The sequence below is a fragment of the Ictidomys tridecemlineatus genome, chromosome 4, assembly GCF_052094955.1.
Source record: "Ictidomys tridecemlineatus isolate mIctTri1 chromosome 4, mIctTri1.hap1, whole genome shotgun sequence".
In the NCBI taxonomy this organism is placed as follows: Eukaryota; Metazoa; Chordata; class Mammalia; order Rodentia; family Sciuridae; genus Ictidomys; species Ictidomys tridecemlineatus.
In genome coordinates, this window is record NC_135480.1 from 51,228,476 (window position 1) to 51,246,159 (window position 17,684).

General features: G+C 34.5%; 1 long non-coding RNA gene and 1 other non-coding gene across 2 annotated transcripts in view; both read right to left on the reverse strand.

Annotated features, from left to right (window-relative positions):
• LOC144377098 (uncharacterized) overlaps window positions 1-17,684 on the reverse strand; it is a 62,012-nt gene that overhangs the window by 39,962 nt on the left and 4,366 nt on the right. The gene's annotated exons all lie outside the window — the stretch shown is intronic.
• On the reverse strand, window positions 6,967-7,039 carry Trnaa-ugc (transfer RNA alanine (anticodon UGC)). Its single transcript has one exon. It is a non-coding gene; the product is annotated as a tRNA-Ala (tRNA).

Consider the following 17,684-nt stretch of genomic DNA (forward strand, 5'->3'; position numbering starts at 1 on the left):
ACTTTTTCATATGCTGGATCTATAAACCAGCAGTTCTCAATGTGTAAGACTTGTGTGATGAAACTATTTTCCAAGTCATACCAAGTTGTTACTTATTTTTTATCGTGTTGATATTTGTATTCATAGTGCAAAAATAATTATAGGTAAAACTACTAGTGCCATTTTAGTCTGATTTGTACTGCTATAACAGAATACCCAAAGCTGTGTAATTTGTAAAGAACAGAAACTTATTCTCTTGCTGTTCTGGAGACTAGGAAATCCAAGGTCAGGACACTGCCAAGTTAGAATCTGGTTTCTGTCCTTTGCAGATGGTGCCTTAAACACTTTGTCCTTGAGAAGGGAAAAATACTGTGTCCAAACTTGGCAAAAAGCAGAAGCCAGAGAGAATGCTCCCACAAGCCCTTTTCATACTGACATTAATACATGAATCCTAAACATCTACCATTCAGGCTCGCCATCCAATACTGTTGCATTGGCAATTAAGTTTCCAATACATGAATTTTAGAAGAGACAAAAACATTCAAACCATATTAAACAGGAAACCGGTGTTAATAACCATTATGTTCTTCATCGCCAGGCACTCACAGAATTTAAAAAAAAAAAAAAAGCCAATTTTATGTAATGCCCCTAATGAAGCAGTAAAAAAAATTTATTATTAAAATCTCACCCTTTGATCCTTTTTAACATTCTGTGTGACCAAAAAAAAAAAATCTAAATTAACACTTCTTTTGAATGCTAAAATGTGATGATTGTCTCAAGAAAAAAATATTCATGTACAATTGTTTGAGTTGCAAGCTGAATTTGCTGCTACTTTTTGTGAAGAACCATCTTTTTTCCTATAGTCAAACAACAGTAATTCCGACTTCTGAATTGGGAATCTATCAGACATTTTGCCAAATGAATGAAGTGAACTACTTCTACAAGGAAAACAACTGACAGATTTGTTGCCAATGATAACATTCTTTCAAGTGAAAGAATTTGAGGAAGCTTCTAAATGCCACCATAAGCTTGACAAAAATCTCAGTGCAGAGAATTTTTTTATTTGCAAGGATAATATTAATGACTGTATGTCTTTAATATTTATTTTTTTAGTTTTATTGGACACAATAATCTTTATATTATCTTTATGTGGTGCTGAGGATCAAACCCAGGGCCTTGCACATGCTAGGAGAGCGCTCTACTGCTGAGTCACAATCCCTGCCCAATTGTATGTTTTTTGATGCTGTATAATGAGCTGTATCAAAATTTAAAAGATTTGCGTAATCCAGGGGCTGGGGATATAGCTGAGTTGGTAGAGTGCTTGCCTTGCATGCACAAAGCCCTGGGTTCAGTTCCCAGCATCACAAAATCATCATCATCATCATCATCATCATCATCATCATCATCTAGTCAACTAATATTTTCCAAATGCATGATGTTACAAAATCATGAATGGGAAATTAAAAACTGCAAGCTACAAAACAGATCACAAGACTTTTAATAAGATAGAAAGTGTTTGCTGCTATGGTTTCAGATGCAGCAATGGAAACATTATTTAAGAAACTTACACTTGTCAAGTGTTGGTGTTATATCAAAGAAGAGTTTCCACATTTATCTAGAAAAGTTATTAAAATACTGAAGAGTATTTTAATGCTGGATTATCTTCATATACTTTCATCAAATTAATATTTTGCAATAGATTGATTGCGCACACAAATGAAGAATCCAATTGTCTTCTCTTGGTCATTAAAGAAATTTGTAAAAATGTAAAACAATGTTTGTCTTTAATTTTTTTGTTTTGAAAAGCCTAGAAGTTTTCATAAAATATTATTTACATTAATGTTCAGTAAGTTTTTTGTGTTTTAAAATAGTAAATACTTGTTTAATTTCTAATCAGTAACTATCAATAGATGCAACTCTCACAAACAAAAGCTGTGTGAGATCTTCAATAATTTTTAAGAGTATAAAGTAGTCTTAAGATAAATTTGGAGAATGAGTGCTATATTCATTTCCACACTTGCTACAGTTGGGAATAAAAAGGAGATGGAGAGGTGGAAAAATAATGTCTTAATAAAAACCCAAATGGGAAGGATAATGATACTTCACAGCAGTGAAGCCACTTAATTTTATCTGTTATTTGGGTAAATTTCTTCATATCTTTTTATAGGACCAAGGTCCTGTGGGAACATAGACACTCCTAAGGTACATTAGCAGATGCTGGAAGTGATAGTTGGAGAGCAGGTTTTGGAGAGCTCATGAAAGCTTTCCCACACCCCTCATTCATACATGGAGCTGCTAGGCTAGTCCCAGACAAACCTGAGAAAAATAGAGGGACCAAATGAATAACCTATAATGAAAAGAGAAAAAAGTCATCTGATGTCAGTTTACAAGTCCCTTCCCTTAGGCAAAATACATGAATTCATACATGATAGCAGGTACTTTCTTACCCTAATGCACTAGAATTTACAAGATAAGGCCCTGACCTGGCTATAAAGACAAAATAGTCATGATGTGAAAGATTTCAAGGCACAGACAAAACTTCAGGACAAGTATTCAGATTCTCACAGATGATGATGCTTAAGCAGTTAGTCATCTTTTTAATCAGCAGGAGTTAAATGTGTTAACCAATACTGGTGCCTTTATGAACAAGAAAAGGATAGTATTTTCTTTTTCAAAAATAAACGAGTCTGCTACAAGATACATTTTCTTTCAGAATACCACAAATTTTCTTTTCCTTTTAGTTGTGACATCTTACTTTCAGTCTGGAAAACAAATTATTACCCTATCAGTGATAAGGTAAGGCACTTCCATAAATCAATAATGTTTCATTAATTCTGAGAACATACAAATCACTCTAAAATTATCAGTAAAATGCCTTGGCTGTCTAAAACAAGTCGATTTAGTTCCTTTGACAACTGATAAAATTAACTGCTTTCTCTATCTCAATTCTGGTAACTTAATTTGAAATTTTAAAAAGCATATCATTGGTGGAGTTATGGGTCCCTAGGAGAACAGGGAAAATGGCAAACAGTCCTAACTTAACATGCTTAATTTCTCATATAATATTCCCAGGTTCTCATTTTTTTTTTTCCTCAGGAAAGGTCTGAGAACACCTGGTCCCTGTCCACTATTACTTTCAATATTCTTTGAAATTCCCACTCTTCCCTAAAATAGCTGCCAGCAGTCAGAAGCAAAAGGACTAGAGATCTAAAATGGAAACTTCTCACTTTAACAATTCCTCTTGCTCCAGAAAAGTAAGAGAACACATATGCTTATGAGAGAAAGGAGGTCACACAGATATAATTAAAAGGTGAATGAGGAGTGGTATTATGTCCGTTTCGATGCTAGCATCTTCCACTATCATTTTGGGAGAGAACAGATGTCACGGAGCTTGTCAAGGATCTTAGGATCTTCCTCACTAATGTATTTCCTAATTTGTTGTAAGGTAACCTCTGGGACTTCTTAGGAAATGTAAGAGGCAGGTGGATGTGCAGGTTACACGTGAAAGTCTACTCCAACATTCCTACCTCCTTAGCTTTTGGAGTCCTAGTATATATTATCCTAGGGAAGTTCTGGCATCGAACTTTGCTGAAAGTAGGCCATTGCTGAGTCCAAAATTTAGTCATCCAAGCCAGCTATTAGAACCATTTTTAGCTTTAGCTAAAATATTAAATTCAGAGTTGCTAAATGTACCCATATCAAAATACTGATCCTGATACAAAATTATATTTTATTATTTTTGGCCTAACATCCAGAATCTATTTTCACTTTTATTTCTGGATTGATGAATCATTAAAGTCCTGCATTTTTTTTTTTTTGAAGTGTAAACAATTTCTCCCTAGGTCAGAAAACCTGCATTTGAATGCTTCAGCATGCTGAGATCTGACTCTAGTTTAGATCTAGGCTAGGAAATATAAACAATGGGAAAGAATCTTTAGAAAAATAAGCATCTCTTTAAAAGGGAACTGCCTCAGAGAAGATGATCATAGAGTTTTCAAGAAGAAAAAAATGAGTCCTTTTTGTCCTAAGAAGAGGGGTTGCTTTTGCTTGCTCAGAGAACCTGTATGTTCAGTTGTTCAGCTTCATCCAAACCAATCAAGAGTCTTAGAATTCTACTTTTTCCCATTGATCTGTCACATAAATGACTCATTGCGTCTCTGAATTTAGTTTCCATTATAAGTCTGCAACCCTCCCAGTTTTATTTTTAATAAGGCTAGTCTTATGATTATATGTAGTTAAGAAATTCTTCTAGGGTTGCCATAAAAGTTTTCTGATTTTCTGAATGTGACTTGAGCTCAGATCTCAAAACCTGAAGTTTGTCATTTTCTTTCTGAAAATGTTCTAATGCAGTCATGAGATGTCATCCCACCCCACTACCCGCACTTGGTCACCAAAGATAACTACTTTAATAGGTACTACATCCCAAGAAGCCACAGGTGATATTTTTAGTACTTACAATCCTACTGTATGTTATAAATTACTAGAATCCTGTCTTCCACTGTCAAGAAACTAAGCCCTTTATTCACAGCCAAGGACATCTACGAATCAATCCCAAATTCCTTAAGGAATAGAAGAATTTTTTTTTTTTTCAAAATTAAGTAGCACTGAGCCGACATATAATGAGTTGATCCTTTCGTCTGAATCCAGTCAGAAAAACAAAACCCACACTAGGTATTTCAATAGAGAGGGAAATTGGCTACATAGGTGTTAGCTGAAAAAGTAAAAAGGCAAATACTGAGATCACCTAGAAATAACTTCAGGAAGCAGCTACCATTCTGGGGCTGGAGAAACAAAAAGAAGAGAATGAGATAGCCAGGACCTAGAAGCCCAGAATAGGGACCTCATGAAGCTAGGGCTTACGCCTCTCAGAAAGTGCAATCATCTGGCTGTTGGCAGTACTCGCTGAGGGGGTACCATGAGGCTGTGGGGAACTGTGCTACAAGTGAAGCATTGCCAGCCTGCAAGCAACACTAACAAGAATAGGAAGTCTCTTCCCTCCTCCAGCCTCCAGGTCTTCTATAATGCCTGCTAATGACAGAAACTAACAGGAAGCAAACTTACACAGGCGTCTGGGAAACAGAGTTTGAAGATGACTGGCACCAGCAATCACAGAAAGTAGATTTGGAGCTGAAGGACGATAGGTGAATAACTGGCACGGACAGTGTTTAGGCCTAGTGTTCTTTTCTGACCAAGTTACAGATTTCGTGTTCACGCACCTTCTAACTAAAAGTATACAGGTAAGTGGTTTTTAGTATATTCACAGAGTTGTGCAACGAACCAATGTATCTAACTGCAGAACATTTATGTCACCTACAAAGAACTCCTGTTCTATTAGCAGTCACCTTCCATCCCTCCTTCCCCCCCCCACCCCGCCCGCCCCGTCCCTTACAAACACTACAATCTGTCTAGGATTTGCCTGTTTTTGACATTTCATATGAATGGAATCATATAACATATGACCTTCTATGTCTTCTTTCATTTAGCTTAATATTTCCAAAGTTCATCCATGTTATAATATGTATCAGGACCTCACTGATTTTTATAGCTGAAAAATATTCAATATTAACATGTTAAATTATACTTAACTATCATAAAAAGAACAATAATAAATAAAATGTCTTTAAAATATTCAATAGTATGGGCTGGGGACGTGGCTCAAGCGGTAGCGCGCTCGCCTGGCATGCGTGCAGCCTAGGTTCGATCCTTAGCACCACATACAAAGAAAGATGTTGTGTCCACCGAAAACTAGAGAATAAATATTTTAAAAAAAAAATTCTCTCTCTCTCTCTCAAAAAAAAAAAATTCAATAGTATGTATATGCTATATTTTATTTATCTACTCATTAGTTGACAGATATCTGGTTTGCTTCCAGTTTTTGGCTAGTATAAATAATACTGCTATGAACACTCATGTCTAGGTGGTCACCTTCATTTCCGTACAAGAAATTCACCTTAATAAAATGACACAAAGTAAGGATAAAAAAAGATACGCAATGCAAACAGTAATAATAAGAAGTTGGAGTCACTATATTTATATCAAGCAAAATAGACTTTAGATATGTATTATGGTTTGGGTCTGCAATGTTCTCCAAAGGTTCACATATTAAAGACTTGATCCCCAATCTAGCCACATTCAGAGGTGAAATTGTAAGCCCAAATAAATCTTTCTTCTTTTAAGTTGATTTGCTCAGATATTTTGCAACAACAATGGAAAACTAACACAACATGCAACATTATTAGAGATAAAAAGAGACAGTTCATGAGGATAAAAGGGCTAACACATCAGAAAGATATAAAAATTAAAAATATGTATAGATTGAATATAAGAACGTTAAAATACATGATGCCAAAATTAACAGAATTAAAGAGATAAATGGATGTCTATAAATATGGTTGGAGATTGTAAGACCCTTGTTCTATAATGAACTAGATTTAAAAATCAATAAGGGTATTAGAAAATCTACACGACATTACCAAGTACTTTGACTTAATCGGCATTTACATAACTCTATTCCCAATGACAACAGAATACACCTGCTTTTCAAGCACACCTAGAATATTCATTAAGATAGATTATATGGCCAGAAATGGTGGTGCACACCTATAAATGCAGCAGCTCAGGAAGCTAAGGTAGGAAGATCGAAAGTTCAAAGCCAGCCTCAGCAACTTAGCAAGGCCTTAAACAATTTATCAAGATCCTGTCTCAAAATTTAAAAATTAAGGACTGGGAATGTGTCTCAGTGGTTAAGTATCCCTAGGTTCAATTCTTTTTTTTTTTTTTTTAGAGAGAGAGAATTTTTTTAATATTTATTTTTTAGTTTTTCAGTGAACACAACTTCTTTATTTTATTTTTATGTGGTGCTGAGGATCGAACCCAACACCCCGTTCATGCCAGGTGAGCACGCTACGGCTTGAACCACATCCCAGCCCCACTAGGTTCAATTCTTTCTTTTTCTTTTTCTTTTTTTTTTTTTTTTTTTTTTTTTTTTGGTGGTGCTGGGGATTGAACCCAGAGCCTTGTGCATGCAAGGCAAGCACTCTACCAACTGAGCTACATCCCCAGCTAGGTTCAATTCTTGATAAAAAAAAAAAAAAAAGATAGACTTTATGTTGGTCCATAAAATATGGCAATATAAATCAACATGTGTTGAATTCAATTTCAAGGTATCAAATTTTTAACAAAATCTTAGCAAATCAAATCCAATAAAATGTAAAAGTGATGATGATGCTTATGACTAAGGAATACAAGATTACTTTAACATTTGAAAATCAAATAAAGCATACTTTTTCATAGATTATTAAGCTATCCATTTTCTTAATTTCAAGGTTAAGGACTTAATAATAGTTTGTAGTGTGAAACAAAAATACTACATTTTAAACCATGAACTCTCTTATTGGAAAGATTAATATTTCATGTGACCTTCTATGTCTTCTTATTCCTAATGTAACCACAGCCACTTTATTACTGCTTTGTCATATGTCACACTGCCTTGTTTCACTTATACTAGATACTAGAATAGATATTTCTATGTATAAATCCCAGTGAATTCTCTTATTGAGGTTTATATGTGTGTCAATATTATTTGTTTTGCCTTTAAATAATAAGGTGTTCTTGTTTAAAAAGAAAAAGACTGTGCACATCAGGATATTAAATTGCATCTCTTTTTATACAGGCAATGAATATGAACACAAAAAAATTACAATACCATTTAAAATCACTAACAGAAAAGAATAAATGAAATATTTAGGTGCAAATGTAGTGAAATATTCACAGAACTTCTATTCTGAAAACTACAAAATACTGATGAAGTCAAAAAGAATCTAAAAAAACAAAGATCCTTGCCATATTCATCAGTTAGAAGATTCACAATATGAAAGATATCAGTTTTCCCCAAATTGATAGCTTTAATGCTATTCCTACTGAAATTCCAGTTTGCTCCTCTTTCCTTCCTTTTTTTTTTCTTTCTTATTAAAAAAAATAACATTTAGTTTCTTGAAGAGGTATTAGCTTCTTCAGATGGTCTATTTAAGCTTGTATCAATTTGCAAAAATTACATTTTTCAAGGAATTTGTGAAATTTATTTGGCATAAACCTGCTCATAATGTTTCCTGCACTTTGTAAACATAGACAAGATCACTGAAATATTATAGAAAAAAGCAAAGGATTTACAACAGGTAAAATCATTTCAAAAAAGAAGGACATGGTGCAAGGAATCTATCTACCCAATTTCAGCAATCAAGATGGATAAACACAGAGCAATGAAATAGAATAAAGAACCCCAAAACGGACACATACAAATATGCACAAAAGATTTTTTAACAGGGCTAGGATGTGGCTCAGTATACTTGCAAAAACCTAAAGAGTACACCAAAAATCTCTAATAATAAACAGAATCAGCAAAGTGGCAAGACACAAAATCAATGGACAAAAATTGGTAGCTTGGGCTGGGGATATGGCTCAAGCGGTAACGTGCTCACCTGGCATGCGCGGGGCGCTGGGTTTGATCCTCAGCACCACATAAAATAAAATAAAAAGATGTTGTGTCCACCAAAAACTGAAAAATAAATATTAAAAATCCTCTCTCTTTTCTCTCTCTTTAAAAAAAAAATTGGTAGCTTTCCTATATACCACTAATGAACTCATTGAGAAAGAAATTAGGAAAACAATCCCATGTACAATAATCTAAAAAAAACCTGGGAATAAACCTAAACAAAGAGGTTAAAGACCTCTACAATGAAAGTTATAAAACATAAAACATTGAAGAAAGAAATTAAAGAGCTGAGATTGTGGTTCAGTGGTAGAGCACTCACCTAGCATGTGTAAGGCCCTGTGTTCTATCCTCAGCACCTAAAAATAAATAAATAAAATAAAGGTATTGTGTCCAACTACAACTAAAAAATAAATATTAAAAAGAAAGGAAGAAATTGAAGAAGACACTAGACAATGGAAAGACATTTCATGTTTAGGGATTGGGAGAATTGATATTGTTAAAATGGCCATACTACTGAAAGCAATCAAGAGATTCAATGCAATTTCCATCAAAATACAAATGATATTCTTTATAGAACTAGAAAAATAATCCTAAAATTCATATTGGAAGTTATAAGACCTCAAGTTGCCAAAATAATCCTGAACAAAAAGAACAATGCCAGCCAGAGGCATCACAATACTCAATTTCAAAACATTCTATGAAGTCATTACAACAAAAAAACAAGAAGGTATTTGCATTAAAATAGACATGTAGATCAATGGAATAGAATACAGGACCCAGGAATAAACCCACATGTTTATAGCCACGTGATTCTTAACAAAAGAGACTATAAAACATACAGTGGAGACAAGACAGCCTCTTCAGCCTTTGGTCTGGGAAAACTGAACTTCCCCCTGTAGAAAATTGAAATCATATCCCTATCTCTTATCCTATATAAAAATCAACTCAAAATGCATGAAAGACCTAAAACTTTGAGACTACCATAGAAAAATATGAGAGAAACATCTCAAGATATAGGTAGAGGTGACAATTTCCTAACGGAATTCCAACAACTCAAAAAATAATATCAAGAATTGACAAATGGGATTACATCAAATTACAAAGACTTATAGCAAAAGAAACAGCCAACAGAGTGAAGAGACAAACCCTATAGCAGCAAAGGATTAATATCTGACAAAGGATAAATATCCAGAATATATAAAGAACTCGAAAAAATTAACAAGTAATCCAATTAATTAATAGGCAAAAGTGCTGAACAGATACTTTCTAAAAGAAGTATAAATAGCCAATAAACATGAAAAACTGTTCAACATCTTTAGCGATTAGGGAAATGCAAATCAAAACTCAAACATTGAGATTCCTTCTTGCCCCAGACAGAATGTCTATTATCAAGAAAACAAAAATAACAAATGCTGGGACTGTAGCTCAGTGGCAGAGCTCTTGCCTCACACTGTGAGACACAGGAGTGGTGGGGTTGGGATGTGAATCCTTATCACCACATAAAAAAATAAATAAAAGAAAGGCATGCTGTCCGTCTACAACTACCAAACACAAAATAAAAATAACAAATGCTGGCAAGGATGTGGGAGAAAAGGAACCCTACAAACTGTTGGTTGAAATTTAAATTAGTACAGGCCCTATGGAAAACAGATGGGTTTTCCTCAAAAAACTAAAAATAGATCTACCATACTATCCAGCTATACCACTCCTGGATATAAATCTGAAGGAATGAAAGAATACTGTGAAGATACCTGCAATTGTGGCACTATTCACAAGAGCAAAGTTATAGAATAAAGCTAGACACCAACTAGCAGTTGGATGGATAAAGAAAAGGTGGTATATATACACAATGGAGTATTATTCAACCATAAAGAAAAATGGAAGTGTATCATTTATAGAAAAAATGATGGAACTGGAGATCATTATAAAATAAGTCAGACCCTGCAAAAACAAATAGCACCTGTTTTCTCTCATGTATAGAATTTAGAAAGTTAAAAAAAAATGTAGCATAAAGTAAAAGGGGAATGTGCCTTTTTCCCCACATCCTTGTCAACACTTATTGTTGCATGTATTCTTAATAACTGCCATTCTGACTGGAGTGAGATGAAATCTTGGAATAGTTTTGATTTGCATATCTCTAATTGCTAGAGATGTTACATTGTTGGTGGGACTGCAAATTGGTGCAACCAATCTGGAAAGCAGTATAGAGATTCCTTAGAAAACTTGGAATGGAACTACCATTTGACTCAGCTATCCCACTCCTCGGTCTATACCCAAAGGACTTAAAAACCTCATACTATTCAATTCTCAGCACTGCAAATATATAAATAAATAAATAGAAGTTCATAGACAACTAAAAAAATTTTTTTTAATTCCTCAGCCAAAAAAGAAAAAATCAACTATTTCTTAAAAGATAAACAGCAAACTGGGAGAAACATACCTAACACCATATTCACAATCAGTATTTTACAAGATTTTACAAATCAGTTAAGGAAAAAAAAAAAAAAAAAAACACCCAGAAGGGAAATTGGAAAACCCCCTGAAAAGCAAGTCACAGGAGACTAGATGTAAATAATTGATAAACATCTTTTTTTCTCTGTATAAATGTATGTTTTCATTTCTTTTTTTATTAGTCGTTCATGACAATACAATGATCTTGACATATCATACATTTGAATCAAATGGGGTATAATTTCCCATTTTTCCAAGTGTACAGGTTGCAGAATCACATTGGTTATACTGTATGTATAAACGTGGCTGTGATAAACATTTTTTTAAAAATGTTTAACCTCATTAGTAACCTCATTAGTAATCAAGAAAATATACTTTAATATCAATTTTCACCTATCAAATTGCAAAATTTAGAAAGACAAATAACATACAAAGCAATACTGGCACAGGCATGGAAGATAGGGATTCTTGTGGGCTATATATTGAACTGTAACTACAGGCCTAGAACAACAGTCTTTAGGAGAGTACAATTTAATACACACCTTTAAATCCTAATAAGTCATTGATTCTATGTTAGGAATCTAACCCACAGAAATACACCCATAAATGCACAAATACGTATATATAGGACATTGATTGTAGCATATTTCTAGTGCTGAAAGATAAGAAACAACCTCAAATTTCCCCACAAGGGAATAATCAAATAAATCAATGGAAAAGGATGCATCTGTTCAAAAAAGTTGTATATGCTAGAATGAAAATGTCTTCAAGAAAATTGATGTCAAACTGTGTTGCTGAAGTAATTTATACTATATATATATATATATATATATATATATATATATATCAGTGATATATATTTGTATGTGTATATATATGTCTGGATATACAAAAAACTATTATTGTCATTAGCTTTGGAGAGGGGAATGAAAGGGAAGAGATAAAAGAGACTCAATTCTGTACTTTAAAAATTACAATAAGAATGATTTCTCATGAAATGTTAATATTTATGTTTCTTTAATAGAATACATGGAAAGCACTCAAAGTTTCTCCAAGCAATGTACTGCATATATTCAAGGAGCTGCTGTTATTATACTCCTTATTGTCAGCATCCTCATTCTTTACAGCTGCCAACACTGATCGGCCTTTCATCAGAGAAATTTAAACAAGATTTACAAACAGAAGTTCATTTATTCACAGAGCACATCTTTGAGGCAAGGCTATAATTCCAAAAACTGCAGACATAATAAATGACTTGCCCAAATTCTCAAACAAGTCAGGAAATGATGCAGAGCCAGGATTCCACTCTTGTACAAATAAATATATACACTGGCTCTCAGTGTGGTACTATAAATAACCCCATCCCCTGGCATTTCAGTCTCTCCCCCAAGTAATTGAGAGTTTAAATGACTTGCAAACCTTCACTTTGGCTTTAAAAACTGCCAGTGTCTGGCATTCTTTGAAAAGAGATGGCTTTTAAAAGTTGAACACCAACCTTCCCAAGAAAGTCAGGAGAATAAGATTAGTTTTCACCTTCTGTAAGAGGATGACCCTAGAAGAACATAATGTTTTTCCAAATGACAGCTCTGATCATATCATTTGGCAGAAGTACTCTAAAACTATCCCAATCTGAAAACTTAAGAAAAGGAGGTATGAAAAACACTAATCTGAATCAGGAAAACGGGTCTAAATTGTGCCTCCTCTAATAAATGTGTGTGATCACAACTAACTTTATCAACTTCTTTAAGTTTCAGATTCCTTATTTGTGAAATTAGAATAAGAATACTTCCCTATTTAACTTCAGAAGTTGTCTTGAGGTTCAAATAAGAGAAAGAGATTATGGAGGTGCTCTGCAAAGTTCCAGATAATTGTTACCAACATATGAAATTGGACTTCTTCATACAAACGTACTTCCTATCCCCTCCCACAAGATGTGAAAAAATATCTGATTTGCTATATTCAAGCCTCTCAGTTTGGGGTCTAGTAATTTTTAAACCAACACTTCTTGGCTGCAGCATCTAGAAAAAGAGTATGTGAAACTTATTTGTGAGAGTAAGTGACAAGCTTTTCTTAAACATTATACCAGATGTTACTCTTCAATATTTGCCATTGCCTTTTCTATGTGAAAGTTCCTTCCCTCAGTTTCTGATGCTTACATGATACTCCTTTTTCCAAATCTCAGCCAGAGCTGCATTCAAGGGTAGGCAGTTGGGCAGCTGTCAAATCATTTTCCCATTAAAAATAAAACAAACAAACACTGAAATATCACTGGGATAATTAGTAACTATAGAATGAATTAAGGTCATCATAATCAAATTATGACACAGGTGGAGGAACATAAATTTGCCCCTCCATGAAATACAGTTTAGGAAAGTGGAAACTAACAGTATTAGTCTAACATTTATTATATGCTTTTTACATACCAGGCCCTATGACAAGGGATTCACATGTATTATTTCATTTAAACCCAGAAACTATTTATGTGATTGTTTTTAAACCAATTTTTCTGGTGAGGAAATAGAGATGCCCAAGATCGTACAACAGCAGGTAACAGAGATATGATTTAAAACAAGTCTTCCTCTGGGACTTATGCTTACTATGCATCACAGTAAGCATAGCTAAATCTAGCTAAGTAGAGTCTAGCTAAGTCTGTCATATGTGTTTGTGTCTTGCATTTATGCAGGTACAATTCAATGAAATTCATCAGGTAGACTAAATCCAAAACCAAATAATTCATGGGCCATGCTATTGGTGAGGAACCACAGATCAATTTTAGAATAAAAAATTTTAACTTTCTAAAATATCTCCAAAGAATGTGTCTGGTTCAGAAAAAATGCAAAAGCAAAAAAAAAAATAGACACTACAGAAAAATGTGAAATATGTTGCCAAAATGTTTCAAAATATCAACACTGCTTAGGCACCTGCTTATAATTTCAATTGATGAAAATTAATTTTTCACCACCACCATGAAATAAGTGTTAAACACATATTTAGGATTCAATGGCATATATAACATATTTCACTCTCTCAAATTAGTAAGAAGTATATTTACTAGGAGGAATTAGGAGTTTATGAAAGCACTGGAAGATCTGGAACAACAGAGTTGAAGCTGGGGGTTCAGGGATAATTTCCAGAACACCATTACAGAACCGGCCCAACATGAGCACTGTGTTTATGAAGTAGGGGAGTCAGGAAACTTGTAGTAGCTGCTGACTCTGCCGTGATTTGAACCAGCAAGATAGATAGCCCTGCTCCCTGCCTTTCATCATCCTTGAAATTCGGATACCCAGCACTGGGACCTCTGCTAGAACTGTCTCAAGAGAAACCAACATCTGCCAGTGGAAATAAAAGAAGTGGCAGAAATACAACTTCCACTTCAGAACATTCACCATCAACTTCCACTGTTATATCTGTTCTAAAAAACTAGGTTTATGAACCTAAGCTGTAAGGTCTTTTGGGAAATGTAGTCTCTAAGTTTCTAGCCTCAAACAGTAAGAACTGCTAGTAGATAGCTGTAGTTGAATTAAATGCTTCAATCTGTGAGGTTAGCTACAATCAGGTATCAAATGATTAACCACCCTAGAGTTCCTACCACCTTGTGCCAACCCTGACAATAGTTCAGGGTAGAGACTTGACTAGGAGCAGCCCACTCAAAGTTGAGCCAGTGGTCCATGGCCTGATGAGAAAACAACTTGGGACAATCAGATTATTTTCTCAGGTTGAGATTGGAACACTGAAGGACTGAGCCAGTGAACTGAGGGCTTTACAAATTTTCAGTCAAATAGATTTGGGGTCAGAATGATGATAGATTGTGTGAGAAGAGTTACTATAAAATATTGAGAAATATGGAATAAAATGTTACAAAGGATTGCATCTGGGGGCTGGGGTTGTAGCTCAGTGGTAAAACGCTTGCTACCATGGTAAGGCACTAGGTTGGATCCTCAGTACCACATAAAAATAAATAAAATAAAGATATTGTGTTCATCTATTAAAAAAAAAAGATTGCATCTGAAAAAGAAGCCAATGAATTTTTTTCTTGTTGTAGTCAATCCTTTCAAGTACTGCTGTTAGGATCTATGCTTATATTGCTGGGATATAATTAAAATTAAAAACAAAACAACAAAATGAATACCCCAAGCTTGTACCTTTGAGTCAGAACACCTAACCTCCATATCACAAGACCACTAGCTGAAGAGCAGGTGTTCCAGACAGTCCTTCAACTCCTCACCTCCATTCCCACCTACTGCATCTGGTGTTGTAAAACTGAAAATCAAAAAATGTTAATCAGTTTCTGAAAACCTTGAATGCCAAGCTAAGGAGTTAATCACCCAACAAAGGGGATAACTTTGAATAAGGAAATGACTTTAACCTCTTTAAGATGCTTATCTGTGTATAGGATAAATTTTATAGAGAGTGGCTGGTAGCCAAAAGATTGATTAAGAGATTGACAGTAGGATTAAATTGTTGATAGTAGAATCAAAGAGAGAAAGTAGATCCCAGAGATCCAACAATGGAGGATTTTTTGGTGGCTGTTCAGATATTAGGGACAAGAAAAGTAAATTTAGTGCTTATCTCCCACTTTTCTAAAATCTCTTCTTTTTAAGCACTTATCTCTCATCTATTCCATGGGATTCTGGTGGTAGATCAGAATAAACTCATTTTCTCAACTCTGAAGGAGATATGTGTCCCAGGTTGGCTGCTCAGAGTACTCCTTCTCTGTACAGTGTTTCATTCACAGACTCATAAAACCCAAAATGAGTGAAAGTCCTTTCTGGAAACCTTTCTCCCAATCCTGCTAGGGAGAATGCTTTCTTCCTGTAAGTTCTGGGATATCTTGACCACAGGTCATCATACTGCCACAGAGAGAGGGCCTATCAAGAGACAGAACCAAACAGAAATCATTTGAGCCATTGAATCCTCCCATGCTTCTACTAATGGACTTTTATTTGTGAGCTAGGAAATTAACTTTTTTGCTTATGACTGTTTAAATTAAATTTACATCTTTTTAAAAAGGAACTTATTAACAGGGAGTCAGAGATGGCTTAATTTACTTATCAATAAATATTAGATGTTCTACTTAATGAACAATTTAACACCCAGTACAATTGAGATAAAAAGGAATTCAAAGACATGGTCTATATACACCTTAAGATCAACTCCAGTATTGTCACCAATTATCAATGTCATGTGATAGCTCTGGGATTCATTCTTCCATAAAACTAAGGAAAAGAGGGATTGAATTACATTGTTATGGCTTAGGTATGAGAGAATGCAAGAATGTTCAGGGGTGAAATGATTAGATTATGAGAGTTAAAACCTAATTGTGGATTAATCCACTGATATGGATTAACTGTGTGGTAACTGCAGGCAAGAAGGGTGTGCCTAAAGGAAGTAGGTCATTAAGGGACATTGTTTAGGGGTTTATATTTTGTCCCTGGTGAGCAGAGCTCTCTCTCTCTCTTTCTGGTTTCCTGGCTGACTTGTCCTCAGCTGCTTTTCTCCACCATGCCAGGCAACCAGAATGTTCTGTCTCACCTTGGGCATAGAGCGATGAAGTCAGTTAACCATGAACTGAACCTCTGAAACTGTGAACCACAATAAACTTCTCCTCAAGTTGTTCTTGTCAGGTCTTTTGATCATAGTGATACAAAGCTGACTAAAACATTATATTTTATATTTTCTTAGGCTCTAAAATTTGTAAGTTCTTTGACATGACATAGGAGAATTATTGTGTCACTGAAAATTCTAAAATATGGAAGATTGATATGCAAAACTGGTTAAATGAAAAGAGGAAGATAATAAGACTGTGGTGATCATTTAGAAGGAATCTTTTCTTCAGCCTGATCTAGGCAATAGGCAAGAATTGTGGAGGGGAGGATGAACATTAAAAACATTAGCAAAAAAGTAACAATTTAATGCCTGTATGTACAGAATACAGATGAGTCAAGTTTGCTAGTTTGGGATTTTAAAAGAATAAAAAAAATATTTAACAAAGTCAAGGCCATTGGTTCACTGAGCATAAGTATTGGGAGAGAATTAACATGCTGAATCGAAGCTATTGATATATATATATATTAACATAGAGCATGAAAATTTGAACTTGAAAATAAGAACTGAAATTCAAGTGGGAAATCAGGGTTTGAGTGATAATTATAAGAATCATTGAACATAGAGGAAATTGTCAAAGTCCTGTGAGTGAAGAAAGAAAATCCATAAAAGAAAAAACATGATTAGTTTTCTTATTAATAGCAAAATGTTAAAATTATCTTGCTTTTTTTTGGGGGGGAAGGGCAGTAATAGGGATTGGACTCAAGTACACCCGACCACTGAACCACATCCCCAGCTCTATTTTGTATTTTATTTAGAGACAGGGCTCACTGAGTTGCTTAGTGCCTCACTCTTGCTGAGGCTAACTTTGAACCCACAATCCTCCTGTCTCAGCCTCCCAAGCCACTGGGATTATAGGTATGTGCCACTGCACCCAGCCAAAATTGAATTTCTTAAGTCATTAATCTTAATTTATAAATGCTATTAGTCTGCCTATAAATCTCATAATCTTTCCATAAAAATATAGACACTTTCACTTATGCTCTGCTAATTCACAAACTAAACAGACTAAATACTCCTTAAAATATTTAATGATTTGCATATTCAATTAATCAAATTTTTCTAAGACATTTTAAACTACAATTACAAAACCTAACCAGTGAAATCCATAAGCATTTATGTAACTCCAGCAAATCTAATACTAATATACATGTGC